The 9,254-nt window shown below is 37.1% G+C and overlaps 1 protein-coding gene across 1 annotated transcript in view; it reads left to right on the top strand.

Annotated features, from left to right (window-relative positions):
• The window catches only part of SGCG (sarcoglycan gamma), a 127,596-nt gene that overhangs the window by 1,194 nt on the left and 117,148 nt on the right, over positions 1 to 9,254 (top strand). The window lies entirely within an intron of this gene.

Raw genomic sequence — 9,254 nt, 5'->3', positions numbered from 1 at the left:
ATTTTACTTATAAAGCAGATCTTTTTATATGGCTCTTTTTGTGCTTTTTTTTTTTCTTTAATATGAGCAAGCTATTTTTAAAAAGCCCTGAAAAACAGATTTTACAATACTGTTCAAAAATATATGTAAGTTGATCTCTCGGGCTTTGGTGCTGGAATATTTTACCAGAAGGTTCAGTGTCGCTGTATGAGATCTTCCTCTCTAGGAAAAGTGCTTCCAAAGTGATTAGCAAACTGACACCGCTCCACATGTGTGAAAATATTATATAGTTAACTTTCAAAGTTATTGAACTATGTTTCCAAATACCTTGCTCTGCCTAAGTCCTTATGTTCTTATGATGTTTAATGTTTGTTATTACTGAATCATTAAACACAGTATTTAGTAGATATTACACCTAAATCATGAATGCATGTAGTACACCTCCCCTGTGGGCTTACGAGTATAGAAAAGTTGTCCTGTATAACATTACAGTCTATAAGATATTTCTTTAATCTTCGAAAAAATATAGTGATGAACAATCCATTTAATGAATTAGACATACATAAGTAGACTATAAATGAAAACAGGAAACTTGACATTTAACAAATACTTTGTTTGCTTTTTAAAACTTAAAACACAAAAATAAATAAATAAATAAATAAATAAATAAATAAATAAATAAATAAAACTTAAAACACGTCTCTCAGGTAATAAGGATAATAATACTCATTAATTGTGGCTGGAGGATATATCAAATAGATTATATTTGAAGTATAAATATATTTCTGTAAATATATATGTATAGAATTACATTTTAATTTTATTAAAGATTTTTATTTATTTATTCATGAGAGAGAGAGAGTCAGAGACATAGGCAGAGGGAGAAGCAGGCTCCATGCAGGGAGCCTGATGTGGGACTCTATCCCAGGACTCCAGGATCAGGCCCTGGGCCGACAGCAGGCGCCCTAAACTGCTGAGCCATCCAGGTACCCCTAGAATTACATTTTAATCAGCATTATTTCATTATCTTAGGTATGACTTTTTAAAATTTATCAGAGCCCCATTTTGATGTTTAGTTGTTAAGATTGTGTCCTGCAAGAGTTCCTAATGTCCTTTGGGTGAAATAAGTAATTATCTCTAGATGTAGTTACAGTTAAGCAAAAAGGTAATGTTAATTTTATTTCTTTCTCTAGAATTGTACTGTTAGAAAGTGATTTATATGAACATGATCATCATAGTATAATAACCCAAACATTTAATTTTCTAAAGACTTAGGTGATGTTCCTTTGTGATTTTTCAAAAAATGCACATTTCATTATGTCTTCCATAGTTGAATTTATGTGAAGTAAACACACGGGTTATTTGTTGTGAGTGGTTATCTGTATAGTATCCCTTGTTTGAAGTATATTTACATGTAAATTTCTGAACAGGACACCTAAATTAGGAAACAAAATAGCTACATATAACAACTTGTTTTTTTTTTTTTAGCATATCATTTTGTTAGATAAGAGGGAAATATTTGTGCTGGAATAGGAGATAGTAGGAAAAGGAAGTAGGTAGTAAATGAATGCTTCCTAACTATTTTAAGGTGATGGATTCCTTTGAAAACTTGATGATAGTTCTAGATCTGCTACTTGGACTGGATTTCAAGAGGTTAACAGTTCTTGAAGCCAGTTCTGGGCTCCTGGCTGAGGTCACATAAATTAGATTCTCAGCATGTAGGTGTGCTTGGTTGCTGCATGTACAAAACCTTGAGTCAGTCCATTATAATAAAGTGTGATTACATTAATACTTACATTAATAATAAAACAGGGAAAACTTAATTGGAAAAGTAACACGAGCCAGGTATTAATTTATAAAAATGTGCTTGTGATAGTTTGTCTAGCAGACTTTAATATTGCTTGCTAAACTCCTTTTGCAAAAATGACATAGTAAGTGAACTGAATGAAAAAAGGGGAAATTTAAAAAATAGGAAATCTTAACTAAAGTCATATTGCATTAAAGACAAAGGTCTAAGTAGCAACCGGTTATAAAAAGGCTAAGGCCGTATAAAAGTTGTGTTCTTATAAAGAACGTCTTTATGAGTCACTGGATTATTTACATGAAATTCTGTGGGTTGGATTATAATTGAGGCTGTCTTACATTTCAGAGGCGTGAGCTGCAGATGCCCTCTGCATATAAAGGACTGTGTGCATCATTTTTTCCTCCAGGCTCCTGCTAGGCCTGCTGTCCTGACAAGTGGCTGCTCCTGGGAGCCATGGTTCCTCCTCTGTATCCTTCTTCCTTAAGATTCTTGACTCCATCTGTTTATTTATAATCCCCCTTAATCCAAAATGATTTGAGGTAAATACCCAACAAATTATTCTCAGGAGAATTTCCTTCTGGCACATAGAGCATGCTGCTGTCCCTCTGACACTTGCTTTCAACTGGAGAGCGCTGAGTTCATCATATTGACTGAGCTCCTATATCAAGCCTGGCACGTCAGGCATTCATCACATTTCATCAGTCTTCACAAGCACCCTGTGAGGAGGACCCCACTCAACATACATGGAAACTAGGCCCAGAAAGGTTATCACTATCACTTGCCAAGGTGATTGCTCAGCAGATCTGAGTAATGACACAGACTCGACTCTAAACCCACACGTCCCAAGGTAGCATAGCACAGCGCCCAGGGAGACGCTGCTGTGGTCAGTCCCACATCTCATGCTTCTTGTGAGTGCAAAGTAGCTCAAGTGACTAGCCCACATTACTAGCGCTAGGACTACTTTGATTCAAGGAAAAAGAAGGCCATCACATTTAAGGTTAGCATGAGTGTATGGAATGAGCACCAGTAACTCTGGTGCCCTTAAAACTCTCAGAATTCTTCTTGGGAAAGTGTGGAAGTCTTCTTGAAGGCAACTTCCATGTCTTCATTCTCCCAATTACATATTTTGCTTTGACATTTTAATAAATCAGGCAAATACAGAAGGCCGATAAAATAGAATCGTATCTTATGAACACAGTATTCCATTAACAAGTCTTGAGATGCATGGAGCATAGGGATGGATGGTGGCCAGCCCGTGGGTACTTGCTGTTTTACAAAGATTTTTATTCATACTTAGCTTAAGAAGCAGTCTTGTCACCCTTCACATGTTCACCATGTTTTTGCCTTTCTGCCTTTTTTTTCTTCCATTTCCAATATCTAGACTTTGAGATGTATACAAGTCGATGGGGAGAACGATCAAAGTAGAATAATAGTAAGAGAATGATACTCTGGTCCCTTCATTTGACCTGTCTCAAGCCCCAGGTAACCATCCCACAGTGTGTGTTTAAGAAATATCACACTCTGCTTAGGGTTCTACGTGATTCTTCTGGCTGAGACTCTTTCTAAAAATCTGGAAAAGTAGATGTCACCCTCTTTTTGAAAATTGCTTCTCTCTCTCTCTCTCTCTTTCCCTTCTTCTTGAAATCTCACTAGATACATTTTGGCCCTTCTCATCTCCATCTTCCATATCTTCTCGGGCTGCTGATTCCCTCATTCCACATCATGGTAGTTTAATTGCTCTAGTGATGTGTAATTATTTTGTGTGAGTTCATCTACACTGAGAGTTATTCTTAGATAGGACTCTCCAATGTGACAGGTGTGAAAATGTCCCTAGGAGTGGTTCCGCTTGTACATGTGCTGGGGTACCAGGGGGTTTATGGGATTCAAAGCAGTTTTATGTAAATTTCATGGTGTGGGGTTATAGCAGCACATATTTGTTGTGAATTTGGGCAGACTGACACCTATAAAAGGTACAGGCTTGTGGTTAGTACAAACTTATGACTGCTTTCTTCCTATACAGTGGCTTATTTTTCTATCCACAGCCTTGGAGAGGGAGGGATCTCATACTTTCTCTGCATGTGGGAGCTCTGGCCTTGCAATGGACAGTGGCCAACTCTCCCATCTTTGTTGAGCATTAAGATTCAGGTTCAGTCTCTAGGCTCATAAGTGGGTCTGATAACCTGCATATTTCTATGTGTAGCATCCTCCCCAGTTAACTCTGGCTTTCATTTCCATCCTGTTTTGTAGCCTTGAGAATGTTCCATTCTTCCCTGCAACTTTGACTACATATTTTTAAAGTATTACATTTTGTGCAGAACTTCTGTGTGTTGGTGGTATAAATGGGACTCTCTCAGGTCTTCCTAGTCCATTATATTAAAAGAACTCTCTGTGTGTGACACATTTCATTATTTGGGGGGGACGGTTCCTGTTAACTATTTTTAAAGACAATTATGAAATAAAAAGTACATTGTACATCATATTGTGAGCTAGATTACAAAGAACTCTGTGACATTCATTATCTAAATTTTAAGTAAACCAAATTTTAACCAACTTCTGGAACTTTAAAATTAGCAATAAAGTATAATGGTGTATTAAGTAATGTTAAATGATTAAATGTATAATAAGGATAATTCTCAATTATTTGTCAATTATGTTAATTATGTAATCTGTGAATTATTTAAGTTGGTTATATAAGCTATTGAGTATTTATTCTTGGGATGCCTATACCTTTACTACTAAATTTTGTTTTTGTTTTTGTTTCTGTTTCTGTTTTTTTATTTTTTTTTAAGATTTTATTTACTTATTCATGAAAGACACAGAGACGGCAGAGACGTAGGCTGAGGGAGAAGCAGGCTCCAGGCAGGGAGCCCAATGTGGGACTCGATCTTGAGACCACGGATCACGCCCTGAGCCAGGGGCAGATGCTCAACCGCAGAGCCACCCAGGCATCCCTAAATTTTGTTTTTATTTACTAATATCTCTACCAAATGCTAGTTGGAAAGTAAGGATAGACATCAGGACAGTTTTATTACCTATTAGAGTTTGAGTGATTGGTTGCTTGAAACTAATAAATTGAGGTTTGAGTATCTTATTTGTCTTGTGACATAAAACTCAGACCTTAAGTATGAATTTGTATTCTGAACAGGTACTTAAGTAACTACCAGATGATTTCAGGGTTTTTTTTTTACTTTGCCAGGGGGAGTGAAGGGCACATAAGACTGTAATATAATTATCAGATTCACCTCTTGGATTAACAATGATAATGGGACAATAAATTTATTTCTAAAATAGTAAAATCTAACTAAAACATGACTTAACATATGGTCTCTTTTCAATGAGATGTATAGGAGTAGGGAAACTTTTTCTACCATGGCTTAGGAACATTCTACTTGTAAAAACAGGTAGCAGGTTGTATTTGACACACAGGCCATCATTTACCAAACCTAAACTGTACTAATGAAAGCAATCAGTTATGAAGAAATAAGAACTTTAATTGTGAAGTATTTTCCAACATAGATTGAGGGTTTGAAGTGGTGGCAGCTTCTCACTGGCCGCAGGCAAGGGCAGCTTGCAGCTGCCAGACCGAGAGAAAATCTTACTTCCTCCTGCTGGATTGAGTAGGTTGTGAGGAGTGGGAGTGGGGGACAGCTCCACATCATGACATTTCTCCTCCATTTGAATGAGGCTTCCTTTATTCATTTTTCGCAATAGATACATAAACATTTTTGGAGAAATCACTTCATACACAATACTAATATATTCACACTCAAAAGATTTAGGAAAGAAGGAACTAATCCCTGTTTATTTTTTCTTTACCTTCTTTACTCCTGGCTTCAGGCAATGGTATGATTTACAAACCTAAAAAAATGTTGCTTTCTTCTCTGGAGCTGAAATTTCAAACTGAGTAAGTTAGTGTTTGCAAATTACCTCAAATTTATAAAAATTAATGCAATGAAAATTGTTAAAATAATATTTTGGTATATGCATAACTGTGAATATGCTGTACATGTTACATTACATTAAGGATCTTCCTTGAATTTTGTCACTATACAAAACTGTTGCAACAGCCTGAAAATATTAAAAATTAGAGAAATGTATATATGTGACCCGTAATTTATTTATTTTTTATTTGAATTCATTTAATGAACATATAGTGTCAAAGAGAGTTCAGTGATTCATCAATTGCATATAACACCCAGCGTCCATTCCATCATATGCCTTCCTTAATGCCCATCACCCAGTTACCCCATCCCACCTCCCCTCCAATAACCCTCAGTTTGTTTCCTATTGTTAAGAGTTTCTTATGGTTTGTCTCCCTCTCTGATTTTGTCTTGTTTTATTTTTCCCTCTTTTCTCTTATGTTTATCTGTTTTGTTTTTTAATTTCTACATATTACTGGAATCATGATAATTATCTTTCTCTGATTGATTTGTTTCACTTAGCATAATACCCTCTAGTTCTATCCATGCCATTGCAAATGGCAAGATATCATTTTTGATGGCTGAGTAATATCCATTTTGTATATATATGACCCATATTTTAAAATGGAAATTGTGTTGTACCCATCAGTAAGCCATGATCATCTGCACAGGTGGTTTATGATTTTGTTTCTGCAAACAGTGATCAAGTGGAGGTGAGCCAGAATGGTCATTTTCCTTTAAGAGATAAGAAGGATTTATATAAATTGGAAATAAGGGGGAAAAAAACCTAAAAATTATTTTATCAAGTTTGCCTCTTTTGACATTTAAAAGATTTTACAATTTAATTAAACTCTTTAGTTTCAAAAAATATTCTTAGTTTCATACTGGGAAGGGCTCCAGATTTTTCCATGTTGCTTATTTTAAAAATATTAACTACATATTGAGAAGTGGTGTTGTCCTTTATTTGCTACGCATCAAATAGTTGGAAGATGTTTTTCCCACTGGTAGATTTTGATTATTTGTAAATAACTTTTTCAAATAAAATAAAAGGTAATAATTTTGCGGTATAGAAGTGTATCAAATCAACATATTGTACACCTTAAGCTTTTACAGTGTTATCTGTCAAATATACCTCAATAAAGCTAGAAAGAAAAAAAGATTAGTGGAACTCTTCTCTCCTGCTTCGAAAAAGAAAATACTCTTATATTATAATGGTGTCTCTATATCATTATATATGTGTCCAAGCCCATAAAACATTACAACTCCAGGAGTAAACTCTAGGGTAAAATGTGGACTATCAGTGATTATGATGTGTCTATATAGGTTCATCCTTGCTAAAAAAAAAAAAAGAAAGAAAAAGGACCATTCTGGTGAGATATATTGGTAACAGAGGAGGCTGTGCATTTATAGGGAGGGCAGGACATATACTGCAAATCTCTATACCTCCCCCTTACTTTTGGTGTAGTAAAACTGAAACTGCTCTTAAAAAAAAATAGTCTCTAAAAAATGAACAGTGCACACCTACACCACATTTTCTTTTTTTTTTAAAGATTATTTATTTATTTATTTATTTATTTATTTATTTATTTATGATAGACATAGAGAGAGAGAGAGAGAGGCAGAGACACAGGAAGAGGGAGAAGCAGGCTCCATGCCAGGAGCCCAATGTGGGACTCGATCCTGGGACTCCAGGATCGCGCCCTGGGACAAAGGCGGGTGCTAAACTGCTGAGCCACCCAGGGATCCCCTACACCACATTTTCTATATCATCATTCATGTGTTGACGGACACTTAGTTTATTTTCGTATATTGGCTATTCTAAATAATGCTACAGTGAACATGGAAGTGAAGATATCTCTTCCAGATCCTGATTTATTTCTTTTGAATGTATACACAGAAATGGAATTGCCGGATTACATGATAGTTCTATTTTTAAACTTTTTGAGAAAGCTCTACACTGTTTTCCATAATTGCTGCACCATTTTACATTCTCACCAACAGTGTATAAGAGTTCCAGTTTCTCTACATCCTTCCAACACTTGTTAACCCCTTTTTTGTAATTAATTAGTTAATTTATTTGAGAGAGAGAGAGAATGAGCAGGGGGAAGGGCAGAGGGAGAGGGAGAGAGGCACACCCCCAGCTGAGCAGGGACCCCAGTGTGGGGCTCCATCCCAGGACCTGGTGATCTTAACCTGAGCCAAAGGCAGATGCTTAACCAACTGGGACACCTGGGCATCCCATCTCCTGTCTTTTTTGAGAATACCATTATAACAGGTGTGAGGTGATACCTCATACTATATTGTATACTTGAATTTTCTAAGATGTTCTGACCAAGGAAGGAAGGAAGTGTTCTGACCAGGGAAGGAAGGAAGGAAGGAAGGAAGGAAGGAAGGAAGGAAGGAAGGAAGGAAGGAAGAAGGAAAGAAGGAAAGAAGGGTAAGGAGAGGGAGGGAGGGAGGGAAACGGTAACTATGGGAGGTGCTAGATGTGCCAAGTAGCTTGCTGTGGTGATCATTTCATAATATGTGTCAAAATTTGAAGTTGTACACCTTAAATACAATTTTTTTATTTGCCAATTATACCTCAGTAAAGCTAGGGGGGCAGGAAATGGGGCTTTGGAAAATTTTCCATAGGATATGCTTTTGACATGATTTCTGTGTCGTATCCAGCGCGACTAACTTTGTCAATCTGCCCCAGTTAAACATGTTTTTAAAAGTTAATCTGCTACATTCAGAAAAGAGAGGGAAAAATTCAAAGGCCAGACTTTCATTAGCAATGGTCTGAGTTGTAGCCCTGATGAATTCTTATGAGTCACTAGCCCTAACTGAAACTGTAGGCCAAGTACCTCCATCCAGCAATTCCTCTCATCCCACATTCTTTGTCCAAAATGGGATGCTTCATTATTCATTTCAAACCATCCCTGCTCTGGTTGGTTAGCATTGTTTTTCATTCCATTTATTCTCCCACAGGTGAAAAGCTTCCCTATGCCCCACCCAGTGGGTGTGAGGTTCCATTAAAGCCTTGCTCTACACAGCATCCCAGTTTCCCAAATTGGGGTCCAGTGGCCTCTGCTTCCATGATACTTAGGCAGGGGTTTGGTATCTGCCACCATCTGGGGTTGCTCAGGAAATATTGTGGAGTTAGGCTTAAGTTTTTCCATCCTTTCAAGTTCAAGCACAGAAACCTTCCTTGAACTTCCTTTGCACGTAGGAAATGTCATGAAGACGCCCAGGCAGGTCCTACCCATCCATTCCTCTCTCAGGCTGCTGTCCATGAGCCTCCTCCTCCTGTTGGCATGTTCCTTCCCATGCAGCTGGACCCAATTTGATGGCCTGAACTTCCTTGGCCTCACCAGCACCATCAGCTTCCACCTATCTGTATGTATCTCCTCCATCCACTGAGAAAAGTCCTGCCACAGATCAATCCTATAGTGTGGTTTTCCTCTTATTACCACCAAAATGTTTTTAAAATCCCATACGTGTTCAGTTGCCAATGCTGAATAGCCTCAACTGGCAGGACCCTTAGCTTCATGCTGCTGTCATTTATTTAT

The sequence above is a fragment of the Canis lupus genome, chromosome 25 (genome assembly GCF_003254725.2).
Source record: "Canis lupus dingo isolate Sandy chromosome 25, ASM325472v2, whole genome shotgun sequence".
Taxonomy (NCBI): domain Eukaryota; kingdom Metazoa; phylum Chordata; class Mammalia; order Carnivora; family Canidae; genus Canis; species Canis lupus.
The sequence above is the reverse complement of the archived record's forward strand: the minus strand, read 5'-3'. Positions and strand labels throughout refer to the sequence as shown.